The sequence below is a fragment of the Crotalus tigris genome, unplaced genomic scaffold, assembly GCF_016545835.1.
Source record: "Crotalus tigris isolate CLP2741 ecotype Arizona unplaced genomic scaffold, ASM1654583v1 scf7180000024432.2438137, whole genome shotgun sequence".
Taxonomy (NCBI): domain Eukaryota; kingdom Metazoa; phylum Chordata; class Lepidosauria; order Squamata; family Viperidae; genus Crotalus; species Crotalus tigris.
In genome coordinates this window covers 32,811-50,588 of record NW_024100599.1, presented here as the reverse complement: position 1 = coordinate 50,588, position 17,778 = coordinate 32,811, and the positions used below count along the sequence as shown (strand labels likewise).

Genomic DNA, 17,778 nt, shown 5'->3' with positions numbered 1-17,778 from the left:
GTCAGACTGAAACCATCTAATTATTTAACTAATATAGTGAGAGGAGAACAGTGCAAGGCATTTACTTTGTCTCATTTCAACATACTCCTCTCAGTTGTATCCGAGGATTGCTATAAAAAGATTCCTTTCACCAGACAAGTGTGTCCTTGAAGCTAACATGAGGATAGAGACAAGCTGATCACGCACTTCTCTACTGCTTCTTTTATCAGGATATATATCGGAAGTTTCCCCTATTTTAAAGAATTGCATAGATAGGTCCATGGTGTTTTATAGCTCCTGACTGTTCTCGGATCAAGATGCAAATATCTGACACAGCATTTCTAGGTTTTCCTGGCAGCCAGCAGCATACATAAACAAGTTGTTCATAAGGCTAAATAATCAATTAAAGTAAGCGAAATTTAGGAAACAAGCAATAAAGTAAAAAGAGATAATGAAACTGAAATGTTTGCAACTAATATAATTATGTATATTAGCAGTGAATTTGATTACTTCTTTCTTTTTTCCTGTGTTTACTACAACTAAATAGATGCTGACTGTACTTGGAAACTGGATGTTTTAATTTTATTTCTTTCCTTGTTCTGGATTCAACTGGTCATAAAACACAGAAAATACAATGAACTCATCTGATTCTTTATTTAAAAAAGGTTATCTTAGCTCTGTCCATTTCTTTGCCTGAGAATAGCTAATCTGTGCTTGTTGTATATAATTTAGCCAAAATAAGGCTTGATCCAAAATAGTTTGTGTCTTTGCACCTTAAAGTAAACCCATCGTTTTGAGTTAAGTTTCTCTATTCTGAAACACAGAGAAAAAGGAGATTCTTTTCACCAAAAAAGAGCAAAATGTTTTCTTTTTTTTCTATGTTCTCTTCATCTTTTAAGCAGGAAAAGCTTTAGAGTTTGCAGTAATTATACATGCATATGTGTGTTTGTGTGTGTGTGCGTGCGTGTGTAGTATATATTATATAGTATATATTATATACTACATTCATTTTGTTGTATGTGAATGAGTGAGTGAAATAGCTGCATAGGCACGTAGCACATATACAGAATTCAGCAAATTGCCCCCAATCCAAAATATAAAGGCTGTTCTTGCACTATGTTCACCTCTGAACTTATTCTTCTCAGCAAAACTTTACCTAGAATATCACAAACATGGAAAATGCTCACTAAATACAGAAACATACAAAAACACAAGATACATAAAGTAAGGTATTTTTTAAATGTAAATAAACAGGTTTTCTGCACAACTTCTCTGAAATTATCTCAATAAAATGTGCCAGGTTTCATTCTCTTAACAAGAAATAATTATTTTATGCAATTTTGTCGCAAGAGAAAAAAAAATCACAGCTTTATTGTTCTAGCTAAAGTGGCAACCTATAGAATTAGTACGGAAGCTTTCAGCCAAATATCTGAACATATTTTTGAAGTAGGTATTAACTGAATCATTTATTTCTAAACTTTAGCAACATCACTAATATTCTATAGATCCATGCTATTGTCAAAATAAGAAGCTTAATATAATAAAATGAAGGATGGGAATAAAATGAAGGATGGGAATACCACAAAAGGTTTTTCAGTAAGCTACTGAATCACTTCAACCTTGCTATGATAAATTGTTCTGAATATAATTTTACTCAATGCTTCTTCACTAGAGAGTATGTTTCAATACTCACATATAGCACTTTTCAGCCCAAGAGGGAAAATTAACAAAACTACTGATCTGCTAGAATGGCCACTGCAGATATTATATCTTTGGGCTTCAGGTAAAAATTTAAATGATGAAGTTACTTTTCATTATTAAATATTGTAATAATACCTACAATATTTAATGTGTCAGATGCTACTTTGGCTCTTAAAAGCAAAACAAAACCAGATGGATTTTGTTTACCAGAAGTTTTCTTCTGAGTATAATTGTAATCCAGGGTATGTTAGCTTGAAACACTTACTGAAATTATATATGCCTTTTCTTCTTTTGAGAGAGAAGAGATGGGAAAATGTTCATACCTCAAGAGGATGCTTGGGACTACTAATTAATCATGTCCTTCCCACTGAGTAGCAAGACTAAATTAAATTTTAGGGAACTAACACTGGATGGAGGAAGATGACTGCTACTTGAATAGCCATAAAATATTAAATATGAAATGAAATATGAAATGAAGGATACACATGAAATGACACTGGGCAATATTAAATCTCTTATTCTTCCTGGAGTAGGAATAGCAGCTTCATTTTCCCCATTTTGCTTTGATTGTCATGGAGGACTACAGTCATTGGAAGGTGTCCATTTGAATTCTCTTTCTCTAGGACATCTGGTTCAAGCGTGACCAGGTACAACAAAAAGAAGACATAATACTGGACATGAACAGTTTTGAATACAAACTTCCTAAATCTCTTTAGGAAGTTTTTGGCTGAATGACTTAAAAGTAAGAGATCTGCAGCTGTCCATACAACTGCATATTACCTACTGAAAATTCACAAGCAGTTATCATAAGCAAGTGGTTGTATAAACATACATAGGAAAGGTAGTCTTTCGTTTAGTTTAGCTCTTTTCTTTTAATATGGGCTCAGACTACAATCTTCCTAAACAATAAAACCTGCAGTCCAACAACTCTAGAGTGCTATAAGGAAGTTTTCCAGCTTATGTTATTTTTTTCAGAAATGTTAACATTCTACCAGGACAAAGTTCTTCCACCCACTAGCAAACAGGAAATGGCATCAGGTACATTAACCTAGAAAATCCAATCAAATGGGAGGAAAAATCACTCCCGGATTTTCAAGCAATTCTTAATTTAAACACATACATATCCTACAGCACATGAACATTGAAATTTGGGGAAATCTCTAAGGTAGGATGATTACAGCTGTTATTAGGATCTGTGATTCAGATTCTTTGCAATATGATTTCATAGAATTTTTAAAAATCAGATGAAATATGAAGAAAATAACTTTCCTGTCGTCCATATGTCTATTTAAATATTGGAAGGCAGTAGTAGCTGAATGATTTGAAATATATAAAAACATAATAGCAGATAACTATAGTTACTGACACCAAGTGTGAAGCATTTTAACATGCAATCATTTCTTCAATTGGATTCACTGAACTTTTCAGAAAATTTCTTAACACTCAGTAACCGGACTTCAGAGCATTGTCAAGTGTGTATATAGCAGATGTTAAACTTTAAGCTAAACCTTTCCAGACATTTGAGTTTTACTGTCAGAAAAATGCCATTTTATTTTACAGTAGTTAACTTTCTAGGCTTCCTCCCATGATATGGTATACATATACACCATATTTTATGCTACCATGTGTTGTTCAAGCAGGCGCAGGCTTTGATAGAAAGTTCTTTTCGGGCTAATAGCACTGAGAATACCTTATCTGTCTCTGAGTCAGGGAATTGTATTTAAGCCCAATCATAAATCAGCTAACAGCCTTCTTTATGAATCAGAGGCTAGTCTGTGCAACTGTAATTGGCATTAAAGCCTTTTTCTTAGCTTGCTTAAAGATTGGGCAGAAATTACCATGGCAAATCCAGTTGCAGGATACTTTATTTATAAAATGATTCCTAAGATTAAAAAAAATCTTCTAAAGCACTCCACAATAAGGTTACATCATCAGGAATTAAAAAAAATGACTTATGGGCATCCATCTTTATCTTTGTAGTAAGGATCAGAATCTGGCTACAGATGAAGTGTTCATCACACTTAACTGTTCTTTTTGAAAAGTGTACAGGATTCCTACAGTCATTCTACAATATCTACTTGAACAAAATAAATGCCCAGTAAGGGCATCAGTAATGGAAAAATGGGCAGAGGTAAGGGTATACCTATTCTATTTTGTTAACATTTCAAGAATATTTTCTATGGGTTACCCACTTTAACTTTCTAAATTATGTATGAACTTAATTTTGGAATGATTATACTGCTACAGTTTGTGTTTTACCTCTTTCGGGTATGCAAGTGATGTATACAAGTGATCACACCAATGAGAAAAAAAGTATTAATTCTAATTTGTACATAACATCCTTGAGCCTATTGGACAACAAAGATGCATATGAAAAGCTAGTGAGAACAAGGGAGCAATTTTATTTTTTTTTTTTGTATTTTTACAAGTTGTACATACTGGAACACAAGTTGCATGTGCATCTCGGGTCACAGAGTTATTCTCACATTGAAGATAAAATAGAAACAAAGATGACTTAAGTTGTACAAAAAAAACAACAGGAGCTTAATTTATTTATAGCAGCAACAATAGAACTATGCACATGAAATATACTAACAGCTTTAGCATCTTACCAAATGCACCTAAAAACAGTCTTCAATTTTCTATTGTCCATGTTCAGCAGCTGTAACTCTTTAAACATGACAAAATTTCTCCAGTGACTAAGGACACTCCCCACTTGACTGTATTAATCTAACACAAGTAGCATGGATACCTAGTTACATATGGAAACTCAGAAACTGCCTACGTTTTGATTATTAATTCCACAAATCACATTAGTGTATGAATAATGTGATAATTCCCAGCATAAATTATACAAGATAATTATGCAACATCCTTTAAGGAGATATTTACAAATGCTATTCATTTAATTCTGCTTTGTATGTTTGCCTGTATCTGTAAAGATATAGGCAGATATAGAGATAATTTATCTGCTGTATATTTTTTTCTAGTTAAGGTTGACTTCTGTTTGATCAAAAATATTAAAATATATTGGTTAAAGCAAATGGTGTTCTACGTGGATTGCACACACATATCACATATGCTTCCATAATCTATTGAGCAATAAGCATTATACAGAAATTGTTAACGATGAATGATAAGCAAGGACAGGGTGCGTGAAACAACTTTGCCATTTGTATTTGACCCATGATGTGATAGCAGTTAGAAGAATATATTTAAAACCTTTCTATTTATGGAGAAGCAAATGTTTGAGGTGCCAGTATGTGGTTCTCTTCATGAGTACATGTTTCAGCAAAATATGAGTTTCCAATCTTACTCTTAAATCTTCCCTTTCATTTGTTAATTATATAAAGGTAAGATAGAATCTTGTCCAGGCAGTCTCCAAGAATTGGACATGACTGACAGGAAGAAAAAAAAGTAAAGTCTGCTTTGATTTGACCTTGAAGTCTGCTCATCTTCTTGGAAATATCCACATAGTTTTCTTGGCAACAGTATGGATTTGCTTTGCCATGAATCTTCTCTAGCATGTTTTTTTACCTTTCCAGTTTACCGTCCCTGCCTTTTTTTTCCAAATCAGCCAAGGTAAGTTAGTGTGGCTAACTCATGCATATTATTAACTCAAACATATTAAATGCATATATATATTATGTATAATCAGTATGGACGCCAAGATAAACTCACAAAATCAGTGTGTGCAGAATTCTCCAAATATAGCCACTAACTTAAGCTTTATAATCAAATTTCATTGGGATCTTTTCAGAATGTGAATGTATCAAAAAAAATTCTTTTGTTTTCGGCACAGCAAATTGTATACCTTTCATAATTCTAAGAAAACAATGATTCTGAATAATAATGGAAGTATTCACCTCAAATATGTACAGCATTACCCCTAGATGCCACACATACAATTATTAAGGCTTTTGATTAGGTACATATATTAAAATCTTAATTGCTATAAAATGGGAAATAATGGAAAAGCTACTTTTTCCCTTAATATTAGCTATCGCAACAGTTTATAGCATTAATATCAAATACAAAAAATCAGAAGCAATCTGGTAGTACTTTCACAAATTAAAGGCATAAATGGTAACTCATAACAGTCCAGTCTTTTAATATAATTAGTTTGAAAAGTTGCTACCAGACTTATTTTGACTGCTATAGGCTAACATAGATAATAGGCTGTCTTCCTATAATACTAGGATGGAGTATTAAGAGATGTAGGCTGAGACATGGAGAGAGGGGTGTAGACAAATCCCAGAAAACAATGACTTATCATTTCAGTATTTTTGCTACTAAAACAACATAGATATGTACATATAGTTAGTTACCAAGTATTGATCTTGATTCAAACAAAGTTTCAATAATTTCTAATCTGATATAATTATTTTTGGTAGCTTTTTTCAGCTGGCTATTATTAACTATTTAAATTATTTTATGTATTATTTGCCCATTCTGTCCTTCTTTGTTTTTTAACCTGTTGCCTGTAACTAAATTATTGGGGCTAAACGGGCCTTTTTGGAAAGGGCATTTAATAAGATTGATGCCACTACTGAAAATGTCCTACTTAGATTAAACCTTTTCACTAAATGTCTGTCAACAGGAGACTAGGCTCTCAAATGATTTGCATCTTCTCAAACACTTACCATGAGATGCTCTTTTCCACTGATACATCATCTATTGGAGCTTTTGCCTATGCATGAATGTGTTATCTGACCATTTCCTTTATGGCTCTTATGCTTTAATTTTATATTGTTTTGACATTCTATTATTAATAATAATGTCTAGATGTTTATGTTGAAACTTTGTGTGATTTCAGACTATAGAGATATGGGAAATTTATATGAATCAATGTGATTCCATGGAAAGAAACTCCTCCACATAGAAAAGATCTAGCCCAGCTCTCCCTGGGTCTGCATTTTGATCATTTGAAGGAAGGGAATCCAGATAAGAGATTTACTAATTCCAGTATAATGCAGTCCTAAGACAAATTAAGATTTCAGACAACCTTCTATAAATTAGTATCAATTAATACCAAAAATATTGACAAACAGTTTATATGGCTATAAGCTACACAATTTCCCTTTTTATAGAATTTTGCCAGCTACTATCTGTAATCATTGCCATGTCATTCTGTGTTAGTGCTATGCATACTCCAATGGAAAAAATGAAAAAAAAATGATCATTTTTAAAAAGGAACTTATCAAGGTGTACATATAAGTAATCTAATAATCTACTCTGGTTCTGCCAAGCCATGTAGAATAGAATAGAGCTGGAAGGGACCTTAGAGGTCTTCTAGTCCATCCCCCATCTCAGACAAGTGATTGTCTAGCCTCTTCTTAAAAATCTCCAGTGATGAAGCGCCCACGATTTCTGGAGGCAAGGTGTTCCACTGGTTAATTGTCCTCACTGTCAGGAAGTTTCTCCATAATTCCAGGTTGCTTCTCTCTTGGATCAGTTTCCAACGATTGTTTCTTGTCCTGCCCTCTGGTGCTTTGGTGAATAACATGATCCCCTCTTGGTGGTAGCCTCTCAAATACTGGAAAACTGCTATCATGTCTCCCCTATTTCTTCTTTTCTTTAGACTAGCCAAACTCAAGTTCTGCAGCCATTCTTCGTATGTTTTAGTCTCCAGGCCTTTAATCATCCTAGTTGGTCTTCTCTGAATTTTTTCCAAACTCTCAACATCTTTTTTTTGTGATATAGTGACCAAAATTGGCTGCAGTATTTGAGATGTGGTCTTACTAGGGTTTTGTAAAGCGGTACTAATACTTTGCGTGATCTTGATTCTATGCCTCTGTTTATACAATCCAGGACTGTATTAGCTGTTTTGGCTGCTGCTGCACATTGCTGGCTCATAGTCAAGTGATGTAGAAGATGGTTGTTAAACCTGGCATAGAAAAATGGTTTCCTACAAGTTACTCCTGGTGGAGTGTGCATTTTATCACAAGTACATCTAACTACTGCATGAATGGTCAAGAACTCTCAGTTCTGAGTATTGAGCAACTTATGGATGTGGTGAATGTCATATATTCCTTGAGGTTCTAAGATATAAGGTAGAATCTAAGTGCTAAAATCTGTTGACCAACATTTCTTATTCATGTCTAGACTTAAGTCCAATCTACTAGTCCTTGGCCCTATAATGACATATATACTGAAGATAGCTGTCACACGTGTACTCATTTTGGAAGTGTTGAGGCACTTCTGGGCTAAAAGGATTAGCCAGTGACATCCCCTTTCCCTGGGGATGCCCTGATGGGAGCTTCTTTCATGTCCCCAGAGGAAGCTGGAGCAAATAATGGGAGTTCACTCCATCCTATGGTAACATTTGTGTCTCAAACACAGGCTTGTTGTTTGTCAACCCAGGGTCCTAACCACAAGAACCACTGTGCTCTTGAGATAGGCCTCATTAAATGTGATGGGATCATGGAGAAAGCTAGGGAGTTCCAGAAAAACATCTACTTCTGCTTCATTGACTATTCAAAAGCCTTTGATTGTGTGGATCACAACAAATTGTGGCAAGTTCTTAAAGAGATGGGAGTACCAGACCATCTCATTTGTCTATTGAGAAACCTATATGCGGGTCAAGAAGCAACAGTGAGAACTGGACACGGAACCACTGATTGGTTCAAAATTGGAAAAGGAGTCCGGCAAGGCTGTATACTGTCGCCCTACCTATTTAACTTATATGCAGAGCACATCATGAGAAAGGCAGGGTTAGATGAATCAAAAGTTGGAATTAAGATTGCCGGGAGAAATATCAACAACCTAAGATATGCAGATGATACCACTCTAAGAGCCTCTTGATGCGGGTGAAGAAGGAGAGTGCAAAAGTAGGCTTGAAACTCAACATTAAGAAAACAAAAATCATGGCATCTGGCCTTCTCAATTCCTGGCAAATAGATGGGGAAGAAATGGAAGTAGTGACAGATTTTATTTTTCTGGGCTCCAAGAACACCTCAGATGGGGACTGCAGCCAAGAAATTAAAAGACGCTTGCTCCTGGGGAGGAAAACTATGGCAAATCTAGACAGTATATTAAAAAGCAGAGACATCACCCTGCCAACAAAAGTGCGTATAGTCCAGGCCATGGTTTTCCCAGTTGCAATGTATGGCTGTGAAAGTTGGACCATAAGAAAGGCTGAGCGCCAAAGAATTGAGGCCTTTGAACTATGGTGCTGGAGAAGACTCCTGCGAGTCCCTTGGACTGCAAGGCGTTCAAACCGGTCAGTCCTAGAGGAGATCAACCCCGACTGCTCTTTAGAAGGCCAGATCCTGAAGTTGAAACTCAAATACTTTGGCCACCTGATGAGAAGGAAGAACTCACTGGAGAAGGGCCTAATGCTGGGAAAGATGGAGGGCAATAGAAGAAGGGGACGACAGAGAATGAGATGGCTGGATGGAGTCACTGAAGCAGTAGGTATGAACTTAAATGGACTCCAGAAGATGGTAGAGGACAGGAAGACCTGGAGGAACGTTGTCCATGAGATCGCAATGGGTCGGACATGACTTCGCAATTAACAACAACAACAAATGTGATGGGACAGTATTTATCTGGAAGTTTGTATTTATGTATTTATATAGAAACCTGACACATAAATATATAAAATAGGGACATAGGATACTTTTGGTTCCTAACTCTGCTGATTCCAGTCTAAAATGCAGGAGTTGTTTTGTTTGTTTGCTGACAAATTCCATTTTCCTCTCCTTGTAACTCTTCCCTTGTGTTGGAGCCAAGATGAAGCAAACATGGCCAAAACTGTCCAAAGTGAAAGAACAATAAACCAATTGGGATTATTTTCTTCCAAGTGAGCTACAGATTAAAAAAAATAAAAGAAAATGACTCACATATCAAGGCTAGCTACTAGTTTTGTTTTTACTTTATGGTTGGTCCATTTCAGAGAACGACTGCCTTGAAATGGAAATTGCCTGACCATGGAAATGATATACAGGTTGTCCTCAACTTATGACCACAATTGAGCCCAAAATTTCTGTTGCTAAGTGAGAGTTGTTAAGTGACCTTTGCCCCATTTTATGACTTTTCTTGACACATTTGTTAAGTGAATCATTGCAGTTGTTAAATTAGTAATATGGTTGTTAAGTGAACCTGCCTTCCCCATTGACTTTACTTATCATTAAAGATGATCACACAATCCCAGGACACTGTAAACATCATAAATATGAGACAGTTGCCAAGTGTCTGAATTTTGATCACGTGGCCAGGGAGCTGCTGCAATGATTGTTAAGTGTGAAAAAGTCATGTTACTTTTTCTGTTGGGTTATAATGTTGAAAGGTCACTAAATGAGCTATTATAAGTTGAGGACTACCTATAGAGCAAGATTGCATGCAATTAGAAGCATCTGGTCACAAGATAATTTGATCACTAGGAAGGTCATTGCATGAAGAAGCCAGACTGCATCATCATCTTTTTTCTTAACGCGTAAAACAAAATATAAAGTAAGGGTAGCAGAATCATTCCTTCTCTCTTTAATCCCTAGCACATTTCTCTGCACTGTGTTGCATCCAAGAAAGCTATATGTTAGTCTATAGTGGCAAAAAAGCTCCAGTACTGCTTTTCAGTTAGTCAAATTATCAGATCCCTGATCTGATTGCATGAACAATTTGTTCCCATTCCTTTTGTTTTGAAGGAGGCTTATGTCAAAAGCAATGATTGGTATCTGTATTTTTAAAAATGCTGTAAGAACAGAGCGATTCTCTTCAACTCTGTCACAATTGCATGATAATTTGGATGAAGAAGAATTATATCATGTACCTTCCCCTAAGTTATTTGACATATCAAAGAGGTCTGTCACAATGATGGTAAGTGGACCCCAGAAAGTAACAGAATGTAAATGAATGCATAAATTAATATCTGAAGAAAATATGGTCCTCCAAGAATCCACAAATGTAGAATAATAGGACAAAGCAATCTTATACCTTTGAGAGTTAGTTCTTGCACAGAAGAAATCCTTATAACAGATCTGGACATTACTTGGTGCCCCATTCAAAAGAAGGTGTCATCAAATCTTTTCCACAGCTTGGGTAGGAGAATGTGCTTCAAAAATTGAGCCCTGAATTTCTTTTATACAGGATTTGATTTTAATATATTGTTGTTATTGGAATATTTTTCTATATAAAAAAATCCTTTTCATAAGTTGCAGATTCTTGTGTCCTTGTTAAATGCCTCCAGTCCCAACCCATCAGGAAGACACCTGATATTATCCTCCATATGTCAAGGACAATAGTGCACATAGTCCCTAGTAACTAGTGAAGATGATTGGAAAAGATATCTGGGGAGCCCAAGGCTTCCTATTCTTTGTGTAGATAAAATCTTAACACTCAAACACATTAGTTCTGTTTGAGGCCATTGCATAACTTAAAAAATCATCAATGTATCTCCATGCAAACACTGTCCTCATCATTACTTGTTAATGGAGACAGTGCTCCATGCTTTACTTCTTCCTAAAAAATAAATCTACCACTTCTTAACATGTTTACAATTACACACAAAGAAATATTGATGTGAACAAACAGCACATATTCTGATTGCTGTAGAGGTTTTGCATTTATAGATACCAGTGTGTGAAATAGTACTTGTTTTAGCAGAAGTCTCAAGACTACATTAAATTATGTAGTCTTGAGTGTGCTACAAAAAAGAATTTCACATCATAGAACATAAGGCAAAAACTTCAAGTCTCAGACCCCTTGAAGCAAATAAAAATAACAAGAGAATGGTTTAATTCAGAAATTGGAAAGAAATTAATAGGATTAAAGGCAGAGGATGCATTTGATAAGAACTTGGAAAGCAAGAATTCCTAAAGAAAATATCCAATTTTGTGTACAATGATCCCTCAGTACACATTCATAAGAAATGGTTCAATACACTATAAAATTTGAAAAACATTTGGACTTTGACACCCTTACAGCTTGCTTCATTCATAAGCACATCAGGCCCCTTCATTACTAATTTACCAACTGACATAGGCTTAGCCGCTTTTAATGTTTAATCTATTAATAAAGGTTAAAATTACCCATGGTTTTTAAGGCAAATGATATGAGACTCTAGAATAAAACAGAGGATGTATTCCAGATTTTCTTTCCAAGCAGCGCAAAATTATGACATTTTGCCAAATAAATGATACATTTGGTACATTTTTATCCTGTTCTTTAAAGTACACTTTACTGATCTCTGCTCTGTTAAGAGTTTATTGTTATTAGGAGTCTGCTTTATGAATGATTTCACGGAACAATTCATTCAGGAACTAGAAGCCTAAAGAGGTATAACACTAGATATATGTCAGAATCATTTCCTTTGGACTGCTCTGTAGGCATTTCATGCTTATGTTTCATTTCCTTTGTCCCTCCCTGCTCTTGACAGACACTGCCACCCGAGATAGGTTTCAAAGCAGTTTGTATGTTATTTGGCTGAATTTATTATGTGGCATTGTGGCTTCCTTTCTTTCAATCCAACTCCAAACTGAGGCACACAAGTGCTGCATTAGGCATCTAGAGATGAATTTGGTACGTGGGTGTCCTCTGGAAAGGTGTGAAGACTTCTCCCACTTACACACCTCTTAACAGCACAAGCATCAGAAACTAATCAAACAAAGCAGTGGGCCACTTCGTCCAGAAAACTAGTGCAAACACTGCTTTCCCTTATGACCTACTTATGATAACAATACAACACCGGAGCAATAGTAAAGGAGGGTTGTGTGTGCCTTCAATCCACTTATAACAACCTCAAAGCTGCGCAAAATGTCAGTAAGGAAGGAGGCAGAGATTCGGTGACAGATTTTGATAGTCGAACGTTCTCTCTAAACCTCGAAATATTGACTCCCTTTCCCCCCCCCCCGAAGTAGAGAGAACATTTGTAAGAAGAAGCCGCCGACTACACGAAGGATACATGTAACGGGCGACAGCCGATTGAGAAAGCATTTCCTAGCTTACAATAGATGGAAAACGGGCATTCCCATGCTGAGCGTCTGGGAAGAAAATTGCCCTGCAACTGAATGGAAAATCGATATGAAAGGGTTAAAAAAAAAAAAAAAAAAAAAAACTTCTCCCGAGCACCACCTAGGAGCTCTTCCGCGGCAAGCAGTCCGTGCACCCAAACAAAAGCTTACCTTGCTCCCAGAGCGGTTCAGACGCGCTTGAACAGCAGCAGGCTTTCTTTGACTAAATCCTCAGCCAGATGCTCCCAACCCAGCAATCTGTTAATAGGAAGTGCACACCAACCTGAGTGGCTCCCCGCCCCCCAAGCCTGCAAGGCAGAGCCCGCCGCGAATCGCACACCTGCTCGCTCGCTCTCTGCCGCTGGTGCGGCTGCTCCTCGACGAGCAGTCGCCCTAGGCAGGAAGGGAGGGCAACACCCTTCTTTGGGGTCACCACTTTACGCTTGCAGGGCAGCGGGAGACCGCTCGAGATAACATTGCGGGGAAGAGCCTCGCCGTCTCCCCCTCCCCGTTTGCCTCCAAGATGCGCCTCCAAGCGCGCGCCCCAGCCTGCAAAACGCGAAGTGCCCGAGAGACGTAGAGCGGATCACGCTGCATTCCACCCTGTCTCCCGGTGAGCGGGAGCCCGCTTGTCAAAATGGCAGCTTGGAGACATTCCGTGCTCTACTAAGGAGGCGCGGATAACTTGTTTCTTCGGCTTCCTCACAATAAGTCACATACACCCCCTTTTTGTGGTTGTTTACTCCGCGGTAAACCCAGCATAACATGCTACTGTCTCCTTACACCCCCCGCCCCCCAACCCCCAGCAAAATGGCTGGTCCTTTCAGCTCTCCTGTAGACAGCTCATTGGGTTCCGTGAGTTTTCTGTAGTCATGGCAACAACCAACGGACAGCTCTCCCAAGCATGGTTGATCATGTGCAGCTTGTCTCCCTCCGCTCCAGTCAACGTCGAAGGTAAAATGCGGCTGGACTTCATTGTTACGCGGGGAGGACGCGCACAGACCTTTCTGCGGCGCGCGGTTGGTCTCGCTTGCTCTAAAGCAGGGCAGTCGGGCAATAGTCTCGCCTGCACGACACACCGTTAGAGAAAGTCAGTGTAAACCAATAGAATTATCTCTTTTCCTTTTACCTTTCTTCTTTCCTTTCTCCTCTAAAACTGGTCTGTGGCTTGAAAAATGTTTAGAAAGCCATTCTGATTATTTATAACGAAGTGCACCTGTATGCATTAATAGGGAATCTGAATGGGGCCCTGTAGGTGCAGTACTACAACTCCCATCCCTGATTCTAATCATGCTGGCAGGGGAAGATAAAAGGGTACTTGCTATAACTGAAATATTAGTATCACTAATAACAAGGCTTTGTTAATTCAGGAGATTAATACTAACTTTTCTAGCCTAAAGAGAATAGAGCAAGAAAACTTTTTTTCTTTCTGCAATAACTAGTTCTATATATCAGAATAAATTATACTTTTAAATGCCACCAGTGTTTCCTAGCAAGGTTTTAATAGGTCATCACAGATAATAGACATAGTCCAAAATGGCACTAATTTCCAAATGAGACTGGCACAGCAACACACATTAGACAAAGCCAATATCAAATGACATCATAGTTAGTATAGAATACATCATTGTACATTGCCTCAATTGAGCCCAGAATTTTTGTTGCTAAGAGACATTTGTTAACGTGCGTTTTGCTCCATTTTACGACTTTTTTGCCACAGTTAAGTGAATCACTACAGTTAAGTTAGTAACATGTTTGTTAAGTGAATGTGGCTTCGCCATTGACTTTGCTTGTCAGAAAAGGTGAATACATGACTCTGGGATACTGCAACCATCATAAGTATAAGTCTGTTGTCAAGCATCTGAATTGTGATCACATGACTATGGGGATGCTGCAACAGTTGTAACTGAAAAATGGTTATAAATCACTTTTCTCAATGATACTGTAACTTTGAATGGTCACTAAATAAACTGTTGTAAGTTGAGGACTTACACTTACATACACTGTAATTCATAAAACATAGTTCATGGTTTAGTGGTATATGAGAACACAACCACTGCATACAATTCAAGAAACCTTGGTTGGAACAAATACTTCTGTATAATGTAGGAATCCAGGTTCTTCCACTAAAATTTATAGCAACCTCTAACACTGCCAAAATGTTGAGGCAAAGTGGAGATATTTGTAGGAAATCTGAGAAATGTGGACATTTATAGAGCATAGTGGAGCAGTGTTTCTGACTTGACTCAACTTAAAGATGTATGAACTTCAACTCCCAAGATTCTCTAGCCAGCCTCTGAAAGTTGCTGAGGTTGAGAAGCACTGTATTAGAGTACCGAAAGTCTGCATTCAGCTATGCAGAGCAAAATTGTGCAGCCCTTGTAGCTAACCCTTTAATATCGATAGTAGTGGTTCTATTATCTTATGTAATTTGAAAAGTGAAATGGAGAAGGTCTTGGTGTTTTGCAAGTTTTAAGTTAGATTTGTTGCTGATTAGACAAAAATGCAAATGTTCTCTGTTGTGATGTCAAACATTTTTATAATGTAGATACTGACTGCAAATAGCACAATCCCATTGTGCTAAATAAAAACAAGCAGGGTCAAAATTGAGGTTGACTGCAGATGAATTCATCTTTTTAAGTTTCTGGGTAAAAATAAGCTATTGTGAGCTATAAATGAACAGCTGGAAATAAATGCTTTTATTTTTTATTAAAAATATTTTATAAAGTTTAAAAGAACCACAGAATTATAAAGGAAGAAATATAAAAAGAAATTGTAAAAGAATAAAATAAAAAAGGAAGGATAAAAAGGAAAATAATATCTAAAGAACTGACTTTCAATCTTCTGTGCATTAATTACACACAGCAATTACTATCTGCTCCCTCCTATATTGCATATATCAAGGCTTTTCAACCAGTGGTATGGGTACCACCTGTGATACATTGGCACATGGCAGGTGGTATGCGAACATCCTAGAAAAGTAGTGGGGGAGGGGAATGAGTTGAACTGGTGGCAGCACCGCCCAAGCTTGAGCGAGAGATGGCTGGAGCTGCAGGGCTGTCAGGGCTCAGTGGAAGTGCTGGGATCAGCGCTTCTTCGGGACTGTCAGGGCTCAATGGATGCGCCAGGATCAGTGCCAAGCTCCAGCTGGAGCTTGGTGCTGATCCTGGCGCTTCTGAGCCCAGAAGAAGCGTTGATCAGCTGGAATGTTGCAGCATCTCCAGGGTCTTGTGATTTACATTAAGAAGCTTGGCAACTGATTCATATTTATGACGGTCACAGTGTCCCAGGGTCATGTGAAGTGACCAAAACCTGCTGCAACCACCCAGCAGACGGGGGGGAATAAAAACCAAACACTCTCCACCCCACCCCTGCTGCCAATCCTCAACAGAAATGCTCACAACAATGAAAACCTCGGACAGGAGGAAGAGCGCTGCCGGGTGGGCAGGCAGGTGTCTTGCTTGGCTGTGGCTTGGGGGGCACATTTTTCAGTGCCATTGTAACTTCGAACAGTCATTAAGCAAACTGTTGTAAGTCGAGGACTACCTGTACTTCATCACTTTTTTCTTTTTGGGGGGGGGTGTCATCAAGTTTTTGACACCTTGCTGGGCGACTGGTGGTACTCAGATTTTGCCATATCCTAAAAGTGGTACAATGGGTGAAAAGGTTGAAAAACCCTGGCATATATCATGGTTCCTTTCTTCCCATAGACAAATCTTTTAAATCCAGAAATTATCAGTTCATTTTATCTATTTTTAGCAGAAAGTTCATTAAGGGTTTCCAGTCTTTTGTAAAAGTAGTTGTAATTCCCTTCTTAATCAAACGTCAGTTTAGCCATTTCTGCAAACTCAGCCATCTTCACAATCTGTTGATAAGAGATAAGATAAGATAAGATGATAACCTTTATTGTCATTTTTTTACTGTGGGCACAACAGCACACTTCAAAAATGAAATTTAGTTGCCCGCTCTCAAAGTGAAACACATACATGACACACACCTAAACATACTATGAACAACATATGTATAGACCCACATCCCTACATATACATAGCAAATAAATATTAAATACTGTCCATCTTGAATATATAACGGAAGGAGGAAGCTTGAGAGTTCACAAGGTTAATGCTGTATGGGATGAAACTATGGCTGAATCTGGATGTCCTGCTATGGATACCACGAAGCCTCCTCCCAGAAGGTAACAAGGAAAACAGGTTGTGAAGAGGATGTGTAGTGTCCCAGATAATCTTACAGACCCTGCTCAAACAACACTTCTGTGCTATGTTCTGTTCCTCCATCACTAATGTTTCTGTAGCCTTCCATCTTTAGGAAATAGATGCTTTTAAATAAAATAAATATTATAGTCTTCTCAAACAAAAGAGATATATATTTTCCATTGTATTTTGTTTAAAGAGCAAAAGACAAGCAAGACTTGAAGACTTCGTTGACTCTTCATCTTTTATGATGTCATAAGTGAACAAATGTATCACATGGTTAGAAGCTATGGTAGATAACAAGAACATGATGATGTGATATCATTATGTTCAGAAACCATATAGAAAAATAGAGACTTTGCATTGTTTAAGAGACAATTTTGGACTGGAACTTTAGCCATGAAAATATAGTGTGCTGTCCTGTAATTTATGGGCAAGTGTAATCTACTTCACATAACATTAGTAAAGATAAAATGGAGAACAAATCTAATTGCGAATACCTCTCAATTTCATGAAATAAATATTTATTTATATGCATTTATACCCCATGTTTTCTCTGGGTTGTTAAGATAGTGTGCATAGAAGCTCCCCTAGTTTAATTTTCACAACAACTCTGTGAGAGATAGATTGAACTGAGAGATAAGGCCCAGACCAAAATTGACCCAATGGGATTTTGAGTTTGCATTACCAGTCCAAGTTGAAGCCCTTAATTCGTATACATATTGCTTAGTATACATAGTAACGTAGAATAATAGGACCTTGGGGGTCTTCTAGTTCAACCCCTGACCCATGGCAGGAGATCCAGTACTATTTCAGACAAATAGCTATCCAATCTCTTTTTAAAAACCTCCAGTAATGGAGCACCCATAACTTAATGGAGGCAAGGTGTTCTACTGATTAATCATTGTCACTGTCGGGAAATTTCTCCTTAATTCTAG

At 37.4% G+C, this 17,778-nt stretch overlaps 1 protein-coding gene across 30 annotated transcripts in view; it reads right to left on the bottom strand.

Moving 5' to 3' along the window:
* SORBS2 (sorbin and SH3 domain containing 2) overlaps positions 1–13,358 on the bottom strand; it is a 205,273-nt gene extending 191,915 nt beyond the window's left edge. For 9 of the 30 annotated variants that reach the window (XM_039330695.1, XM_039330696.1, XM_039330709.1 and 6 more), the window contains exon 1: positions 12,801–13,286. The gene's annotated coding sequence lies outside the window, so the exon portion shown is untranslated. Of the gene's footprint in view, positions 1–12,800 lie in introns of all 30 variants that reach the window. The other 21 variants (XM_039330687.1, XM_039330688.1, XM_039330683.1 and 18 more) reach the window with 17 other exon arrangements.
* Positions 13,359–17,778: the final 4,420 nt, after the last annotated feature.